This window comes from Mandrillus leucophaeus, unplaced genomic scaffold, assembly GCF_000951045.1.
Source record: "Mandrillus leucophaeus isolate KB7577 unplaced genomic scaffold, Mleu.le_1.0 Scaffold236, whole genome shotgun sequence".
Lineage (NCBI taxonomy): Eukaryota > Metazoa > Chordata > Mammalia > Primates > Cercopithecidae > Mandrillus > Mandrillus leucophaeus.
This window is the reverse complement of record NW_012102432.1, coordinates 1,226,534-1,247,784: the sequence shown is the minus strand read 5'-3', so window position 1 is coordinate 1,247,784 and position 21,251 is coordinate 1,226,534. Positions and strand designations below refer to the sequence as shown.

Sequence of the window (21,251 nt, the reverse complement as noted above, 5' to 3'; positions counted from 1 at the left end):
TTATGGTTTTCATTCTTTTGTATTTGCTGATGAGTGTTTGACTTCTAGTTATATCGTTGATTTTAGAAAAAGTGCTATGTGGTGCTGAGGAGACTATATATTCTGTTGATTTGGGGTGGAGAGTTCTGTAGATATCTATTAGGTCTTCCAGGTCAAGAGGTGAGTTCAACTCCTGAATATCCTTGTTAATTTTCTATCTCGGTGATCTGTCTAATATATACAGTGGAGTGTTAAAGTCTCCCACTATTAATTGTGTGGGAGTCTAAGTCTCTTTGTAGGTCTCTAAGAACTTGCTTTATGAATCTGGGTGCTCCTGTATTGGGTGCATACATATTAAAGATAGTTAGCTCTTCCTGTTGCATGATTCCTTTACTATTATGTAGTGGCCTTCTTTGTCTGTTTTGATCTTTGTTGGTATAAAGTCTGTTTTATCAGAGACTAGGATTGCAACCCTTGTTATTTGTTGTTGTTGTTGTTGTTGTTGTTGTTTTTGCTTTCCATTAGTTTTGTAAATATCCCTCCATCCCTTTATTTTGAGCCTATGTGTGTCTTTGCACACAAGATGGATCTCTTGAATACAGCACACTGATGGGTCTTGACTCTATCCAATTGCCAGTGTGTGCCTTTTTATTGGGGCATTTAGCCCATTTACCATTAACCATTTACATTTAAGGTTAATATTGTTATGTGTGATTTTGATTCTGTCATTATGATGCTAGCTGGTTATTTTGCCCATTAATTGATGCAGCTTCTTCATAGTGTTGATGGTCTTTACATTTTGGGTTGTTTTTGCAGTGGCTGATACCAGTTGTTCCTTTCCATATTCAGTGCTTCTTTCAGAAGCTCTTGTAAAGGCATGCTTGGTGGTGACAAAATTCCTCAGCATTTGCTTGTCTGTAAAGGATTTTATTTCTCCTTCACTTATGAAGCTTAGTTTGGCTGCATATGAAATTCTGGGTTGAAAATTTGTATCTTTAAGAATGTTGAATATTGGCCCCACTCTCTTCTGGCTTATAGGGTTTCTGTTGAGAGATCTGCTGTTAGTCTGATGGGCTTCCCTCTGTGGGTAACCTGACCTGTCTCTCCGGCTGCCCTTAACATTTATTCCTTCATTTCAACCTTGGTGAATCTGACAATTATGTGTCTTGGGGTTGCTCTTCTCAAGGAGTATCTTTGTGGTGGTCTCTGTATTTCCTGAATTTGAATGTTGGCCTGCCTTGCTAGACTGGAGAAGTTCTCCTGAATAATATCCTGAAGAATGTTTTCCAACTTGATTCCATTCTCCCCATCACTTTCAGGTACACCTATCAAAAGTAGATTTGGTCTTTTCATATAGTACTATATTTCTTGGAGGTTTTGATCATTCCTTTTCTGTTTTTTTCTTCTAATCTTGTCTTCATGCTTTATTTCATTAAGTTGATCTTCATTCCCTGATATCCTGTCTTCTGCTTGATCAGTTCGGCTATTGATGAAGTTCTTGTGCTGTGTTTTTTGGCTCCATCAGGTCATTTGTGTTCTTCTCAAAACTGGATATTCTAGTTAGCAATTCCTCTAACCTTTTATCAAGGTTCTTAGCTTCTTTGCATTAGGTTACAGTATGCTCCATTAGCTTTGAGGAGTTTGTTATTACGCATCTTCTGAAGCCTACTTCTCTCAATTCGTCAAACCCATTCTCCATTCGGTATTGTTCCCTTGCTGGTGATGAGTTGTGATCCTTTGAAGGAGAAGAGCCATTCTGGTTTTGGGAATTTTCAGCCTTATTGAACTGGTTTTTCCTCATTTTTGTGGATTTATCTACCTTTGGTCTTTGCTGTTGGTGACCTTTGGATGGAGTGTTTGCATGATCATCCTCTTTGTTGATGTTGATGCTATTGCTATCCGTTTGTTAGTTTTACTTCTAACAGTCAGGCCCCTCTTCTGCAGGTCTGCTGGAGTTTTCTGGGAGTTCACTCCAGACCCTTTTTGCATGGTTATCACCAGCAGAGGCTGCAGAACAGCAAAGATTGCTGCCTCGTGCTACTTCTGGAAGCTTCATCCCAGAGGGACACCTGCCAGATGCTAGCCAGAGTTCTCCTGTATTAAGTGTCTGTCGACCCCTGCTGGGAGGTGTCTCTCCATCAGGAGGCATTGTGGAGTCAGTCTCTCCCTTAGCAGGAGATCTGCTGCTGTCTTCAGAGCTGGCAGGCAGGAATGTTTAACTCTGCTGAAGCTGTGCCCACAACTGCCCCTTCCCCCAGGTACTGTCCCCAGGAGATGGGAGTTTTATCTATAAGCCCCTGACCAGGGCTGCTGGCTTTCAGAGATGCCCTGCCCAGAGAGGAGGAATCTAGAGAGGCAGTCTGGCTTCAGTGGCTTTGCAGTCCTACGGTGGGCTCCACCCAGACTGAACTTCCCCGCAGCTTTGTTTACACTGTTTGGAGAAAACTGCCTACTCAAGCCTCATTAATGGCAGATGCTCCTCCCCCCACCAAGCTTGAGTGTCCCAATTCCACTTCAGACTGCTGTGCTGGCAGTGAGAATTTCAAGCCAGTGGATCTTAGCTTGCTGGGCTCCATGGGGGTGAGATCTGCCAAGCAAGACCACTTGGCTCCCTAGCTTTAGCCCCCTTTCCAGGGGAGTGAATGGTTCTGTCTTGCTGACATTCCCAGGCACCACTGTGGTATGAAAAAAACTCTTGCAACTAGCTCAGTGTCTGCCCAAATGGCCACTCAGTTTTGTGCTTGAAATCCAGGCCCTTGTGGTGTAGGCACCCAAGGGGATCTCCTGGCCTGTGGATTGTGAAGACCATGGGAAAAGCGTAGTATCTGGGCTGGAGTGCACCACCCCTCATGGCATGGTCCCTCATGGCTTCCCTTGGCTAGGGGAAGGAGTTCCCCAACCCCTTGCACTTCCCAGGTGAGACAATGCTCCACCTCGCTTCTGCTTGCCCTCCATGGGCTGCACCCACTGTCTAACCAGTCCCAGTGAGATGAACTGAGTATCTCAGTTGGAAATGCAGAAATCACCCACTTTCTGCATTGGTCTTGCTGGGAGCTGCAGACAGGAGCTGTTCCTATTCGGCCATCTTGCCTGGGAATCTGTAATTATATTGTATTGCATATTCTTCCTAGGTTGGAGGGGTGTGTGTGTGTGTGTGTGAGAGAGAGAGAGAGAGAGAAACAGAAAAAGAGACAAGGAGACAGAGACAGTGAAACGGAAACAGAGACATCTTCCAGGTTCTGCTTATTAAGCAATATCCCATGAAGTCACTGAAAAGTGTTATATTCTCCTAATACCTAGTGTTTGCAAATCTGGCAGTTGTCACTGACAATTTTAACAAGATTGGGTGACTTATTCATGTACATACACATCCACAATCAAACTTTAACAGTCAAGTGTACCCTTTTCTAAATAATCACATTGTAAAATGTGCCGTATGGCCCATTTCTTTAAACAATAAATGGTAAATTATTATTTTAGGGAATGAAAGCTAAAAGAAATAATATGTCTAATACAATGAGTCATTTTCTCTATACAACACAATGTTAGCATCGAAAAGGACCTCAGTGATTCCATTTGCCCCGTTTTCAGATGAGGAGATTGAGGCTGGTAGTTACAGTGGTTTTGCTTCATGTCCCATCCCATCGGGGCTGCTATGCAAGCTCTCAGTCTAGTCTTCTTTCGTCTACACTTGGTGGCCATCAGCTGTAACAAGTCCTGACTAGACCGGGGCTTTGTTGTTGACTACAATTCAATGCCTTTTTTGCCTGTGCTTGTTCTGACCCTGCTAATGAAGGCTGCAGGGCAGCTGCAGAAAGACACCTGCTATTGGCTTACCCGCTCTTCGCCTTCCCTCTGCTTGGGTGTGAGCATCAGAAAGCCACCTTCCAGTGGATCTTTGTCTTGCTTTTGTCTTGTCTTTTCTTTCTATTCGTCTTTGCTTTTGTCTTCTCAGGACGAATAAGAAATCCTAGACCTCAGATCACTGTTCTTTGCTTCCCAAAAGACAGAACAGCTCAGTCCTGGCTGCCACCTTCTTTCTTTCCTCTTGGTTTAAATGTAATCCCACATGCTCTAGACAAGCCTCCTGATTATTTTTCATCAAACATGAAAATAGCTTACTTTTAACTGCTGGGTGTCAGTGTCTTCTAAAAATTTTGTTCCTAAGGAAGTGATTTTGCAAATCAGTGCTTAAAGTCACTTTTTAACTGCCTCACATAGTTTCATTTCTTTGACAACTCTTTTTAAAGGGGATTGCTCTCTTCTCCTTCTGGTTTCTCAAATCTACTTTTAACCTCAAATAGCAGTCATGCAATGTAGTTTTATAAGATAGTATACTAGGACCATCTATCCGATATGAAACCAAGCATAATCATTGCAATTATTTCTAATGAGTTCAGATAATGACAATGCAAATAAGAATATGACATATGTAAATGTTGATTAGCTTTCTGGTTCCTTCATCGAAACTTGCGTTGTGTTGCACAGCCTTTTCTTTGCATTGTCCAGGGGTTTTGTTATTACAAACCATAATATTTAACCAATTTCTTCTACTAATACCTTTTAATATTTATGTTATGTTATAGCTTTTTATTTTTGACATGTATCTAAACCAGAAAAAAATTCCCTGTACATGATATTCTTAGGCAAAATATAATGTCTGGAGTACCAAGTGAAATAACAGTGGAGAACAGAATGTTGGACAATTTGTGTGGCATGCTTACTTAATTTGTTTCTATGGCACAAGCGAAGCTCATTAATTCCATTTATTATTTTAAACCACTTGTTTAATGTTATGGATTTTAAAAATCAGTTGGTGTTAGAATTTTTAATAACAAAGAGAAAAGCCATTGATTATGGAACTCAAATTATCTAAGGTTTACCCAGAAGACAAAATCACTTGGCCCTCTGTAAAGTTCTCTTTGTGTTCCTAGGCCCGCAAAGTCTTTAGTCTGAAGTCTCAGAGCTTAAATTGCATTGGCCCTGTTAATCTTTGTCAAAAAGGAAGTTTGGGCAGCAGTTTCAGGGTAGGGTTGAGAAGATAATTCCTGGTCCTGTTTTATTCTTTCCTCATTTGTTCAGTGCTCATGGCCATCTACAACATTCCTTAATTCTATTCTGCCTAACCCTCTTATTTCCACATCTATAAGTATAGTGCTACATAATAATTACAACCTTTAAGAAAATGGAGAGTTTTCATTAAAGGGCCCCTGCAAATCTACAATGCTAGATGACAGATGCTACTAGAAGGCCAGAGTATTAATAGCACCCATGATAACTGTAGTAAGAATATGTCTCATTTTCTTTTAAAGACATAGATATTCTATTTTAATCCTGTAAAACTCAAAGAAAATTTGGGTGTTAACACTTTGAAATACTTCTACCTCCTTAGGGGGAAATCCATACTGAAAGGAGTTAATATCCACATCAGTCCCTAAAGCAAAATGCCTGACACAGACTGACAAAGCTCTTTCTCATCCTGTGGTAGGAACTTAGGGGTGATAACTCACACTGAGAACTTCTGATCTGAAAACACTAAGGAATTTCTGCCATTGGAGGTAGAAAAAGAAGACAAAAATGGTCTTCTCGGGTGAGCTTAACTTTCAAATTTTTCTGAGACTTCCTAACTGTGACAAAAACTCTGCTGTGTGGCAACCTCATGTATCCACAACAGAACTAAGAATCAAAAAACAAATAGATCTCTATCCCAATAGATTTTATAAAATCCATACTCTCAAACTCCTGAGTTTTATTTATAGAAAAGCTCTTTAACCCTTTGTTTAAATCCTATCTACTCTTAATGATACACAGTTTGAATTATCTAAATGAAATGATCTTCAAGCACATTACAGATTAGAAACAGAAAATGAGAAAGGTATAGTAGATATTATGTAAATAAGCAGAAAGAGTGGCAATAATTAAACACACTATCTCTACCTAAAGGAACAGAGATAGAAAACTCATATAAAAATGTAAACTACAGTTTTATGGGAATAGTTAAGGTAAGAGTCTGCAGGCAGTACTGTATTGCTTTACAAAACAGCATTTCATTTATGTTATGATGATTTCAGATTATCAATTTAAAAATTCATTTGTATGAATTAAGAACAGGTACCATTTCCTCCAGGTACTTTCCCTTCATCTATCCTGAAATTATTAATTATTGACTTTTATTTAAATAAGATATCTTATTTTCATCTACTGGAAAACTTTTTCTGATAACCAGATATATCTTCAATGTCTATAATTTGAATGGAGAGCCCTTTCAATGTGGCATTTCTGTTTCTTCCATAACCTCACAACGATATGTGGTGGCCCCGCAGTCATCATGGCCTTGTTAATAATTAGGTTGGTATAAACTATATTTTAGAAAGAGTCTTCCAAATTCCTCTCCTTCCAAAATGGCTGAAAGGGCAAAGTGTCAGTAATTCTGCAGACATGCTCCGTGCATGTTCTGAATAAAAGCCATGGTATAGTGAGATGCTATCTCTGGGAAAAAAAAAAAAAAAAAAAGAATAGATTTTCAAGATTGTGGCCACTGACATGAGTTCTCTAAAATTTTCCCCTTTGATAAATTTTCCTTTACCTAGCTGTTGCCAAACTGTCTCTTCTAGAAGAATGCCCTGGTTTTTTTCCGGTTCCAAAGTTACCAAAATCCCAGGAACATTTCACACAAAAGAGAAGCATTTATAGCAAGCATGGGTGTGGCATGTTTTCTCTGTGGGAAGTTGTCATCCTCCACAAGATCTTGCCCACACTCAAAACAAACTTGCTTCCCATCACATTCTTGGTCTGTCAGCACTCTGTAAAAGGAAATCTCATCTCCTCTCTGTTGATAGTAGAGCTTATATCAAACTGGTACGTGTTTCTTCTTCATTCATGGACAAGTCTGATTTTCTCTCTGGTGTGTAAAACTGACAATACCCACAAGATACTACTGACTTGGAAGTTTCACTGCAGGTTGCCATCATACCAGCATTTGGCAAACTAGCTCCCTAGGTGAGACAGCATTAGATGACCTCCTTCGAGCCACACTACTTGCCAATATTCACTGGCGGACAAATTATGATCGCTGCTTCCTTCTTTGAAAACACCCCTGCTGAGTACCTACTGTATGTGAGTCACTGTGCAGGCACTAGAAATATAAAGCAGAAAAAAAAAAAAAAAAAAAAAGCAGATTCTACCCACAGGGAGCTCCTAGTCCAGTGGTGAAGAGGTGTATATAACCCTCAAGGCCCTGAGAAACTCCCCAATAGTGCTCTGCACAAGCCAGGCTCTGATAGGAGGTGCCAGTGCTTTTCCAGATTCAGAGCCCCAGCAATCCCAGGATGACGGAAAGCCCATTTGCAACCCTCTTCTGTCTCCCTAAGCATTCAACAAACACTTAGTGAGCATCTGTCTTGTGCAAAAAGCTTGGAGAGTGATAAAAACAAATCAAATTCACATGTTTAATTTACGGCATTTAGGAGATAAATCCTAGTGTGGATTTCACATGGTCAATGGTTTACTTTCCTTGAGTTTGCCCTCTGCAACCAATACCTTTGATGCTATGTCCCAGAAGTCCTCCTAGACCACCCCATTCATCTGAGTAGTTCAGGCTCTGGATGAAGGAACAAATGGACAAAATAAGCCCCCTCTTGTTCAGGATTTGACTAACATTTCAGAACTGCGGTCACCCATTTTAAACAAACCAAAGCACATCTGACAGATCTCTGAATTTGCATTAAAAAGAGCACATCTACAGCTCCTAACAGTCAAAAACGACTGTGAACACTGCTTGCTTCAGTGATGCCAACAGACATTTTCTTGTTACATGTGTGGTGATCTGAGAGAGGTGACATTGGACCCAGTTTGACTGGTTAGTGTTTAAATAAAACTTAACAGAACAGGCAACTAAAGGAACTCAGTAAAAGACCAAAAGCAATGCTCAAAGGGAGTGCCTGCGTAACCATGATGTAATTGCAGATTGACATATATCTGGATTTTTCATTATTGTTTTTAAAAACTAGATATTATTGCTTTATTATTATGTTGATGATGATTATTGAAAGCACGAGAGCAATGTTTAAATGGTGAGAATGACTCTAAGCCTCTTTTTGTTGCTGTGACTGACAGAACTAAAGTGGTTTGCTCTCACATTCACAATACCAACTCTGCCATCTTATGGAAAATACTGGAAGTACCTAGAGCATTTCATTCTATTTCAAAGGCACAGGTTGCTGGTAAGAGGGACAGAAAGACAAGAACATTGTACCTTCTATTTCTACTACATATTTTTAATCTTTAACATTTTTACCAGAAGAAATCATTTAAAAAAAAACAACTCTCAATCTTCAAATAATTCTTAGATTGCTTGCCAACAAAGATGTCTCTCGATCTTGACACTGGAATTCAATGTAAAAATCTTCAATGATATTTTGTACTGATATGAATTTCTACTGTCCCATAACACTGTGTAGTGACTTCACTGTATATTAACTTCTTTTCTACAGATGTTTGAGCTACGAGATGAATTAATTCAAAAAGTCAAAGCCTATCAGGAGCTATCCTATATGATGTTGGTAGCTTGTGAAAAAATAAATGTCTTTTTTCTTATACAAACTGATAACAAGACTTGCTTTCACAATTACTTTTTACATTTTTGTGCATATAATACCTGTATATTATAATCATATTTGAAAGTGACCAGAAAGTGTTATTTAATAGAAACTACATACATTTTTTATGTCTCTCTGGACCCTTTGATTCTAAGTAAATTTACAGTAAGTTAGCAGTAATAGACTATTCTTTTCAACTATGAATAAAAATGTACATTGAAGTACAAGATGGCTACTGTTTTCAATACATTTTTCTCACTGTATTATATATTTATTGTAGTAAACTTGGAAACCACATGCATTTTGAATGCTCCTGAATTCTTTAGATTTTGGAGGATTACCCACCTATTTCATACACAAATAAAAGTCTTAAGTTACATGACTATAGGAGACCAGCCCATCCCCTAAAAATTTCTGAGCAACGCTGGAGAGGGTTTAAATGTTCTGCAAGTGCACCCAGGAGATGCCACTGCCCACTGCAGACAGCTGCTCTGGGCTTCCCCACCAATGCCCCGACTCCAATTACTTCTCACCCCTGCCGCTTACTCCACACTGCCTCTTCCCAAAACAGGTACTCGGCCTCTCTTTTGATTCAGCAAGCAAAGTTGGAACAAACCTTTGTAACTAACAAATGTTACTAAAGATTTGTGGTAAATATACTCCAGAAAAGGAAAGCTTAAAGTAGGTCTCAGGTAACAATGGGTCCAGAGACACTCTGAATCCACCTTCAGAGGCTGGTCTCCACCAGACTCTCTCTTCTTGTTCCCCTGCCTCTATCTTGTTGCTCCCAAGGACATCTGCCCACTTTTGACTTGTTCATTGCCTCTGGGTCAGGTCACCAAAACATCCTCCACCACAGCCTAGCCAGGGAGTAAAATCCCCTTAGCATGAGAATACTGTAATCTCCACAAAGATTATTTAAAATAACACTGTATTCTTTACATTATTTGACAGAACATTTAACATCTGACCTGAGTCATCTGCAATGGGATTCCATCCCAAGATCAGACTTTCCCAAAAACAATGAATGAATTTGTCTTGAACCAATTGCTAGTACCTCACAGTGCATTCATCACAAAAAAAAAAGGGGGAGGGTGTTAAATTTTATGGGAACTTTCTGTATTGCTTTTGCAGTTTTTCGTAGTTCTGCAACTTTATTTAAAAGGAAGCAGGGAGGCTTGTTTTAGTGACATATTCCAGATTCTACTCTTAAGAGATGAAAGCACAACAACATAAAAATTCATACATTTTTTCCATTTCCATCTATCAAAGTCAAAATATAGTCTAGTCTCAGAGTGTCTATCTACTTACAAGCCAAATTTTAAGAAGAAAAGTTTACATTGCTAATATGACTGCCTTTTCCCTTGGATGAGCATTTGAATTCCTATGCCTCGTTGGACAAATGCAAATCATATCGTGTCCGGAATTGGTGGGTTCTTGATCTCGCTGACTTCAAGAATGAAGCCGTAGACCCTCGCGGTGAGTGTTACTGTTCTTAAAGATGGTGTGTCTGCAGTTTTTCCTTCTGATGTTTGGAGGTGTCCGGAGTTTCTACCTGCTGGTGGGTTCATGGTCTCGCTGACTTCAGGAGTGAAGCTGCAGACCTTCGAGGGTGAGTGTTACAGTTCTTAAAGGCGACATGTCTGGAGTTGTTTGTTCCTCCCGGTGGGTTCGTGGGCTCACTGGCTTCAGGAGTGAAGCTGCAGACCTTCGGGGTGAGTGTTACATTTCATAAAGGTGGCGCGTCCGGAGTAGTTCGTTCCTCCCATCTGCAGTTGTTCATCCCTCCCAGTGGGTTTGTGGTCTCGCTGGCTTCAAGAGTGAAGCTGCAGACCTTCGTGGTGAGTGTTAAGCTCATAAAGGTAGCAGAGATCCAAAGAGTGAGCAGCAGCAAGATTTATTGCAAAGACCAAAAGAACAAAGCTTCCACAGTGTGGAAGGGGACCCAGCAGATTGTAGCTGCTAGCTCAGGTGGACCGCTTTTATTCCCTTATCTGGCCCCACTCACATCCTGCTGATTAGTCTATTTTACAGAGAGTTGATTGGTCCATTTTACAGAGAGTTGTTTGGTCCATTTTACAGAGAGCTTATAGGTCCGTTTTGACAGAGTGCTGATAGGTGCATTTACAGTCCTTTAGCTAAGACAGAAAAGTTGTCCAAGTCTCCACCAGATTAGCTATACACAGAGTGCTGATTGGTGCATTTACAATCCTTTGGCTAGACAGAAAAGTTCTCCAAGTCCCCACCCATCCCAGAAGCCCAGCTGATTTCACCTGTCACTGGCAGGCCTGGCGGGACTTTGCGGCACCTAGCCCAGGCAATCTGGCAGCCCAGAGGGAGCTCGTCCCAGACAATCAAGAGGAAAAGAGGGGAAGCAAGAGAGAGACGGAGACCTGCTATCGTGGCTAAAGATCCTGTGAAGAGGGAATGGCGGTCCTCGCACGGGATTCAGCCTCCAATCAAGCCCAGCAGTCTCCAGCCGGCTGCACCAAGTGTGGGGCTTGCCAAGCCCCCGCTCACCTGGAACAGTCACCGACCGGTGAGTGCCATGCAGCCCCGCCTCCCACCTGCGCCTCTCTCTTCACACTTCCCTGCAAGCAGAGAGAGCCGGCTCTGACCTTGGCCAGCCCCAGAGAGGGGCCCTCATAGCCCAACAGCAGACTGAAGGGCTGGAGCACGGCCAGAGTGGTGCCAAGAGCAAGAGAGGGCTGCTAGCACGCTGTCACCTCTCAATATTGTACGGCAGATACATTTCATAGCAAAAACTTAACTTAAGCGTACCCTAAGAATGACCCTAAAGCTTAAGAAGAATGTGTGTTTGGAGACCTGTGCTAAAGAATCCAGGAGTGGCCAATGCAGAGATTAGTCTCTTATGTATGAGGAACATCTGAGCCCCTAGTCCATCCTGTGGAAGGCAGTCCATGCAGGAGATTGAGGCCCTTTGTTTTGGGTTAAATGAAGGTTGCCAAGTGGAGGTTGCTAGCAGAAGGGTGATAAGTGAAAATGTCATATAAACTGCATGCTTTTTACAACTGGTTGCAGTCCTCTTCTCCAGCCTACTATCACTGGACTGCCCCATATGTAAGTCCCCTCAATAAACTCTGTGTCTCATTCACTGGCTTCAGGTCTCTTATTCAGCCTCTCAAACATGGTGCCCTCCCTACCGAAGTGAATGACATCAGGCTTGACACATATTAGATGTTCCTATAATCTAATCATAACTATGATTTAAACTACAGACTAGTATATATTATTTTTCTTCTCTTTCATGTTTTGCCTGTGTCAAAATAAGTTAATCATCTCTTTGCTCCTCCTCTGCAATCCCACTACCACTACATTTATTATGGCACGCTTTATTAGTCTCTTCATGAAGCTTAGACCCTCCCCTATCCCCCAAAACTCTGCTTTTCAGTATTATATTTCTAAAGTAAGAAATGTGAGCCTTGTTTTATCACCCTGCTTAAAATCTTGAAATAGAAGAAAGACTCAGATCCAAATTTCTCATCTTCTTATATAAACTCATCCATTATCTGACTCAACAAAGATTATCAGCCTTGTCTATTACACACAATGTATTTCTTTCTTGGTCTTGTCCAAACATTGCCCTTGCTTTTTCATGCTTATATGATTTGGGAGCTCTTCATGTATAATGCTTATATCATCTTGAATGCTAGATATATTTCACATTTTTTAAGACCTAAGTTCAATTATTCCTAACAAAAGTGCACTCAATATATAATTATTGACTGGGTGTGGTAGTTCATGCCTGTAATCCCAGCTCTTTGGGAGGCCGAGGTGGCTGAATCACTTGAGTTCAGGAGTTTAAGATTAGCCTGGCTAACATGACAAAACCCCATCTCTACTAAAAATACAAAAAAATATATATATATATCAGCTGGGTGTGGTGGTGCATACCTGCAATTCTACTTGGGAAGCTGAGGCATGAGAATCACTTGATTCTTGGGAGAATCACAGCTACTTGGGAGGCTGAGACATGAGAATCACTTGAATTCAGGAGGTGGAGTATATTAGGCTGTTTTTACACTGCTAATAAAGACATACCTGAGACTGGGTAATTTATAAAAAATAAGAGGTTTAACAGATTCACTCAAGGTTCCACATGACTGAGGAGGCCTCACAATTATGACAGAAGGCAAAGGAGGAGCAAAGTCACATCTTACATAGCAGCCGGGAAGAGAGCATGTCCAGGAGAACTCCCCCTTATGAAACCATCAGATATCATGAGACTTATTCACTATCAGGAGCACAGCACATGAAAGACCTGCCCCCATGATTCAATAGCCTCCCACTGGGTCCTTCCTATAACACATGGGAATTATGAGAGCTACAATTCAAGATGAGACTTGGGTGGGCGACACAGCCAAATCATATCATTCCGCCCTGGCCCCTCCAAAATCTCATGTCCTCACATTTCAAAACACAGTCATGCCTTCCCAACAGTCCCCCAAAGTCTTAACTCATTCCAGCATTAACACAAAATCCCAACTCCAAAGTCTCATATGAGACAACTCAAGTCCCTTCCACCTATGAACCTGTAAAAATCAAAAGCAAGTTAGTTACTTTCTAGATACAATGGGAGTACAGGCATTGGGTAAATACTCCTGTTCCAAATTGGAGAAATTGGCAAAAACCAAAGGGCTATAGGCCCTCTGCAAGTCTAGAATCCAATGGGGCAGTCATTAAACCTTAAGTTTCCAAAATGATCTCCTTTGACTAACCATGTCTCACGTCCTGGTCATATTGATGCAAGAAGTGGGCTCCCACAGCCTTGGGCAGCTCCACTTCTGTGGCTTTGCAGGGTACAACCTCCGTCCTGGCTGCTTTCATAGGCTGGCAATGAGTGTCTGTGGCTTTTCCAGATGCACCGTGCAATCTGTCAGTGGGTCTGCCATTCTGGGGTCTGGAGGATGGTGGCCCTCTTCTCGCAGATCCACTAGGCAGTGCCTCAGTGGGGACCCTGTGTGGGGGCTGCAACCCCACATTTTTCTTCTCCTCTGCCCTAGCAGAGAGTCTCCATGAGGGCTCCGCCCCTGCAGCACACTTCTGCCTGGACATCCAGGTGTTTCCATACCTGGACATCCAAGTGTTTCAGAGGATCTCTGAAAGCTAGATGGAGGTTCCCAAACCTCAGTTCTTGACTTCTATGCACCCACAGGCTCAATACCATGTGGAAGCTGCCAAGGCTTGGGACTTGCACCCTCTGAAGCCACAGCCTAAGCTGTACCCTAGCCCCTTTTAGCCAAGGCTGGAGCTGCTGGTAGGCAAGGTGCCAAGTCCCTTGGCTGCACACAGCAGGGGGGCCTGGGGCCCAGCCCAGGAAACCGTTTGTTCCTCCTAGGCCTCTGGGCCTGTGATGGCAGGGGCTGCTATGAAGATCTCTGACATGCCCTGGAGGCATCTTCCTCATTGTCTTGGTGATTAACATTTCAGCTCCTCGGTACTTATGCAAATTTCTGCAGACAGCTTCAATTTCTTCCCAGAAAATGGAGTTTTCTTTTCTATCACATCATTGGGAAGCAAATTTTCCAAACTTTTATGTTCTGTTTCCTCTTGAATGCTTCACTGCTTAGAAATTTCTTCCTCTAGATTCGCTAAATCATCTCTTTCAAGTTCAATGTTCCACAGATCTCTAGGGCAGGGGCAAAATGCCACCAGTCTCTTTACTGGAGTAAAGAATGACCTTTATTCCAGTTCCCAACAAGTTCCTCATCTCCATCTGAGACCGCTTCAGCCTGGATTTTATCATCCATAGCACTATCAGCATTTTGGTCAAAGACATTCAACAAATCTCTAGGAAGTTCCAAACTTTCCCACATCTTCCTTTCTTCTTCTGAGTCTTCCAAACTGTTCCAACCTCTGCTTGCTACCCAGTTCCAAAGTAACTTCCACATTTTGGGGTATCTTTACAGCAGTGCCCCACTACCTGGTACCAATTTACTGTTTTAGTCTGTTCTCACTCTACTAACAAAGACATACCTGAGAGTGGGTAATTTATAAAGAATACCAGGTTTAATGGACTCACAGTTCCATATGGCTGGGGAGACATCATAATCATGACAGAAGGCAAAGGAGCAAAGTCATGTCTTACATGGTGGCAGGGAAGAGAGCTTGTGTAGGGGAACTACCCCTTACAAAGTCATCAGATCTCATGAGACTTATTCACTATCACAAGATCAGCACACAAAAGACCCACTCCCATGATTCTATAACCTCCTACCAGGTCCCTCCCAAAACATGTGGGAATTATGGGAGCTACAATCTAAGATGATATTTGGGTGGGGACACAGCCAAGCCATATCACAGAGCTTGCAATGAGCTGAGATCATGCCACTGCACTCCAACAGAGGGAGACTCTGTCTCAAAAAAAATATTTTTTAATAAAAAGAAAAATATATACATATATAATTATTGAACATTTATTGTGTGGAAGATGTTGGTTCTACTCGGCAGAATTGGTCTTTCTACACCCTAAGAAATTTAGTATTACTTCCATTATTAGACATTGAACCCTAAATACACCTATGACATCATGAATTCTCTGAGTGCTTTGTAAATAGGAATCAAATTAGCTTTTCTGGCAATCACATTACCTTGTTCATTCTCATCAAATAGTTCTAACATGGAGCCATAAGGTTATCATTCCTCCCAACACACGCAAAGGTAACTGTTAAGTAAAAATTCCCCATTTGTGTCTGCTCAATGAATATTTAGACTTGATTTCAGGCACTTATATTGACTTTTATTAAACTTAATTTTGTTTGATTCAGCAAGTCATTTTAATTGGATAAGATCAATTTAAATGTTGATATTTTAAAAATAAACTTATTTGTTATTCTCAGATTCATTTGATCTGCCAGTATGCAAACATCTTTTTATCCAGATGCTGCAAATCATTGAACAGAGCAAGAGTTAGTAAGATATTATCACCAAATTGTCACATCAGTCAGGCCTCATGTGCTTCCTAAGAACTGAGGTGATGCATTACTTTAGATAGAGTGTCATCCTAAACCCCAGATTCAACATCTTCCTAATCTTTCTAGTGCAGTCTAATATATAAATTTTACGAAAAACATAGGTTTTTTTTAACCTGCAGTGCTCTTTGAGAATGTATATTGATTCCTAAAGATTGGCATTGGTTTTCATAAAATGTTATAAACTATTATCTTAGCATCTTACCAGGAATTTCCACTAAATTCACCAATTTATGATTTGTGAAATCTAATTCTTTTACTTTTTGAAAATTTTCATATGAATTTCCCATTTTCAGTGTTGTAGCACCTCTCTCTTCCTCTAAGATCCTCCAAACTCACCAAAAGCCATGATCTTATTGCACCAGCAGTTTTATTTATTCAATCCTTCAACAAGTAGTTATTGAACTTCTATAATGTGCCAGGCTCTGGGCTTGGCACTGGAGCTTGCCTTATGCCAAACAGATATAATCGATCCATTCAAAGTGTCCTAATTACACATTGAGGGACCAACTATATCTTTTCTCATTGTAACCTTGGAGCAAAAGCAAATTCATTAAAATAACTTTACATTATAGTACCACAAAAAAAAAATGAACAGAACCAGAAAGCATTTTTTACAAAAATTAACGGAACAGCGTCATAGAGGGGAAAAGGATGTGAGATCATGGTGCCCTACCTTCAATAGGGTGGCCAGAAAACACCTCTCTGAAGAAGCAGCATCTGACCTAAGACCTAAAGAACAAGGAGTCAGTGATGCAGAGAACCTTAGGAGATGGCTTCCAATCTGAGAAAACAGTAAGCACAAAGGCCACGAGATGGGAAAGAGGTGAACAATATTCAGGAAACTGAGAGAAGCCCTCTGTGGTTGAGCCCAGTAAGCTGAGGAGAGAGGCTTGAGACTGGACAGGTGGGAGGTAGGAGGTAGCTGCATTATTCAGAGCCTTGTAGGTCAAGGCAAGAAGTTGAGGTTTTATTCACTAGGAAACCATGAGAGGGTGTTAGGTTTTAATAGCAGTGGGAATGGCTAATCACCTCAATACTACCTCTTTAGTATAAAATACTAGCAAATACTAGGAACTGCATGTATCTTTAAAAACCAGAATTGTTGGCAAAGAATAAGGGTACTGCACTCTTCCTCTGCTTGAGCAGAAATTAAATTTAATATCATTCCTCCCAGCTTTTGCCATCTTAATCCTTTGAGAATACAAAGATACTAATGTAGAGCAAAATATGTGCTTGTTCAGCTCACTGACACATAATAACCTGACATTAGTCAATATGTTGGAAAAGGAAATTTAATCACAAAAGACATTTTTGCTTCCAGATTATGTAGAAGTGACTTCATTAAATTTGCTTTCAGAGTGTTTTACTGAAAAGCTGATGTCTCTTTAAATGATTACATTAAAGAGCTCTAATGAAGATTTACATGAGCTGAAATATCAGCACTAATGGTGCTTGATTCTGTCTTAGTCATTTTGGTGATGAAAAATAAAAGAAGACTGGGTATCTCCAGTTAATGCAATCCTTTTAGAGCTCTTTAATTGAACATGTCTTTAAGGGACAAAGTGTCCTGGGGAATAAAAAACAGTTCAAGCAATTTCCTTGAGTTGCAGGCATTGGTACAGAGCAAATATGTTCAGAAAAAAGAGGAGTCAGTAGCCGGAGTCGAGGTGTCACTGAGACCCCTGAGCCCATACCCAGCGTTATTCTCCTCACCACTCCCCTTTCTTCTCTTTTCTTCTTCTTCTTTTCTTTTTTTTTTTCTTTTAGACAGAGTCTTGCTTTGTCATCCAGGCTGCAGTGCAGTGGCACGACCTCAGCACTCTACAACCTACATCTCCTGGGTTTAAGGGACCCTCCTACCTCCTGAGTAGCTGGGATTACAGGCATGCGCCACCACATTCAGCTAATTTTTGTATTTAGTAGAGATGGGCTTTTACCATGTTGGCCAGACTGGTCTCAAACTCCTGACCTCAAGTGATCCACCCACCTCAGCCTCCCAAAGTGCTGGGATTATAGGCATGAGCCACGGCTCCCAGCCACTTCTCTTTTCTTCTTTACCTTTCCTTCCTGTATCTCTGATCTCTCTGCATTTGTTATACTTGGGGATGCCCCTCTCTCTGTTACTTTAGTGCCAGTTCTACTATTCATTTACTCCATATTTTTGGATCAGTGAAACTTCCCAGAGCCTGAGTTATCTTGCCTTTATATAAAGAGAGGCTGACACCTGTCCCATTGGGTTGCTGTGGAAAACAGACAACACAGGACATGACATATTGATAAGTCCCCTCCAAGTGTTAGTGTTCCCTCACCCTCATCCATCCCACCCTTTCAACTTTCCTTTTTCTCCCCTTCCCCTGCCCATGCCATAGGTCAAGTTTTTCATGTAGCCGTGATTCACTGTACCTGTGGCCCATGGGTTCCAAGGGCTGGAGGCCACCAGTATAGAGTTTATACACTCAAAAGTATATTCTAGCATGCAAATTCTAGGTAATTCTTTCTGAAAGAATTACCTAATCCCTTCTGCTAGTTAAAGGCAGAATTTTTTTTTTAGTTGGGGAAAGCTGCATAACAAAGTTGAATCCTATACTTGCCTTCGTGCATAAGAGCAATCTGTCAGCAGAGGCCAGTCCTAAAAGAAAACTAACATCCGGTTAATGAGGGCATAAAACTCAAGCTTTCTTGAGTAGCTCTCCTCCAAGCAGATTCAGGGACCCAGTCTCACTGTGTGTTCTGGTTTTGTGAAAACCTAGGACCCTGAAGGTTTTGTTTGTTTTGTTTTGTTTTGTTTGCCTCCAGGTACAGAGGAAAAAAAGAGTGAAAATAGGAGTGATTGCATGGGGAATTTTTTAGAGGCCAGGCCTTGAAGTGGTTCACATTACCTCTTTCTGCCCACATTCCTCAGGCCAGAACATAATCATAGTATCCCACCAGACAGCAATGAAAGCAGAAAAACAGGATCTAACTCTGGCCCAAAAAAGAAAAGGAAATAGAATATACTGAACACATAGCAAACTCTACCACACAACCTTTTATTACAAATAGTTTCATTTAGTATTTTTTTCATTGTAATGTGTATTTGATGTATTAGGATTTTACCAACATTTAAGAAAATTGGAAAATTAGGAGAAAAAGAAAATGTACTCAAACTTTAAGTTTCCATAGAATAATCGTGACTGTCTTAATCTTCATCCTCTGTGCATGTTACCAAAATAATATGTCAACCAGGAGAGTAAATAATGCCACCACAACATTATTATCGAGGGGCACCATATGGCCCCCTTTCTCCTGGCACTAGAGAAATCTCTCACATGTCCAGTCTCTCTTTTTCAGCCTTCCGTGGCCCCTTTGTCTCTCCAGTCTTTTGGCTAACAAATCACTCTTGTCCTCGGCCTCTGGTATTTGTTCTGGTTGGGCCTGATGTTGGGGTTGGGAGGATGCAAATGACAAAAATACTGTGCTAAAAGAGTCTTGGTAACTATCTCTTCTTTGAGCTGCATTACCTAAGGCAGCCTATGTTACTTTGTGACTTAGAGAAATGAAAAAGAATGAGGCAGATAAGGGGGTAGAAGTAACTGCCTTTTCTCATTGAGATAATTTCTGCCTTGTAAAAGCAAGTTGAGAGCAAGGAAGAAAAACACAAATGAAAGAATCATGTCCCATAGCTTATAAACCATCTTATCTAACTTCAGGTCACTGGTTTAATGCCCTTACATTATTCCAGAGCCTTTTATAAGCTCTTTAAATGCATTGATTACTTTGAGACGACTTTAAATTGGAATATTAGTAGTATAGATTTGTCACTATGTGTTAACATTGAAGATGCACATACCCTTTGACCCAGAAATTATTAGAAAGTTGTCCTGCAGATATACCCACATATGTGTAAAAAAGTCATTCACTGCTTTCATCGAAGCATTTTGGTAGTAAGAAAATATTAGAAACAACCCCAATGCCTACCAGTGGAAAACTGCTTACATAAATTATGGTACTGCCATGCAATGGGTCATTATGCAGCTATCAGAAAAGAATGAAGGAATCTGTGTGCTGGAGTATTTCCAAGATAGGGTAAGAGGAAAAGTCACATGCAGAAGTAGGTGCAGTATGCCACCACGTTCGTGAAAAGTGGGGAAGGGATTGTATGATGATTTTTCTAAGTGTAGAATGTCCCAGGAAGGATGTAAAAGAAATCAGTTGCACTGGTCATCTCTGGGAAAAAGGATTGAGTGGCTGGGCACCATAGATCAAGGAAGGAGATGTTTTAGGCTTTCCTCATAAAACCTATTTGGAAAATTCAAGTTCATTCATTCATTCATTCATTAAATGTTATGGTCTTTAACCAGCAGTGTCAAAGGCTACTGAGAGCAGAGTTTCAGCTCCTCATTTGAACTGGAACATTCCAGGGAAGGAGCACCTCCTTGAAGGGAATTTGACTAAGGCTTTAACTGAGAGAAGAGAAATGTAACCTACATTTCCTCCATCTCCATCTGGAAAGTCCTTTCAGGTGTCATCTTAGGAAAATCTAGGTTTACCCTTTACAAGGAAGGTAGCATTTTATTTCATGGAAAATCAGACTCTGTTTTCTTATAGTTGTTTCAGCTTGGCTCAAGCTCAGCAAAGTAAATAGCAAAAATAGGTGAACCGTAAAATTAAACCTACATCATTGGGGTGTTAACTAAGGCCATTAAATTTGTCATTTGGGATCTAAATATTGGAGTAGGACTTTGATGATACTGTGAAATTATACCTAAAGTAGACTAATCCAGAATAATAATATAGTAAACAGCATGATTGAAAAATTTGAAAAACTACTTAAGCTTTCCAATTGGTATTTACATTTGCACGTTCCCATCCTTAATGACATAAAATGAAATAGCTCTACAGATGCTTAATGCACCAGGGCTCAGTGAATCTGGAGGAAAAGCAGATGGCTTATGTATATCTGAGAGCATTTTAATATTAAGCAAATAAACCACAATTAGATGGGCGTGGCAGAGGCATATCCTGTTGCATGCTTAATGGTGAGAAATGGATATTTCAGATGTCTGTCCTCTGTACTTTACAAGAGTTTATTCAAAATGGCTGCAGGGTAAGGGTTGGGGAATTAAGCAAGGCTAAGAAGCAAGACAGTAGGGGAATGAGAATCTTCACTGTGGTATAGATGAATGCTACAGTAGACGCTGCTCAGCTGGCTCCTGAGAGGGAATGGAGGACCTTTGTTCACACTGTTCTGTGTCTGTTGTGCCGAGCTGTGACTATGGTTGTTGCCAAACTAAAAACAAAGAAAAGCTAAACTGACGTATATCAGAAATGTCATAGAGATTTCTGGTAGAAGGAAGATGGAGGATATGGGAAACACAAGGGGGAAGACGGAAAGGTAGGTTGGGAGTTTACAGACGTAGGAAGAAAAAAAGGCTAGAGCGACATAAGAAACTTCAAGAGGGAACAATCAATTTAGAATTTATATGCATATCAAAACATCAAGTTGTTCACCGTAGATACATAAAATTTCTATTCAATTATACTTCCATAAAGCCAAAAATATTTAAAATATTAGAATAATTATAATAGTATTCAAAAGAGTGGTACCCAAATCAGCAGCATCAGCATCACCCGGGAGCTTGTTAGAAACGCAAATTCTCAAGCCTCACCTCAGACTGAATCAGAAACTCTTGGGTGGGCC

At 40.7% G+C, this 21,251-nt stretch overlaps 1 protein-coding gene across 1 annotated transcript in view; it reads left to right on the top strand.

The window, feature by feature from the left end:
• NKAIN3 (Na+/K+ transporting ATPase interacting 3) overlaps window positions 1-21,251 on the top strand; it is a 750,305-nt gene that overhangs the window by 723,435 nt on the left and 5,619 nt on the right. The window contains exon 6 of the transcript XR_001006311.1: window positions 15,437-16,363. The gene's annotated coding sequence lies outside the window, so the exon portion shown is untranslated. The remainder of the gene's footprint in view (window positions 1-15,436; window positions 16,364-21,251) is intronic.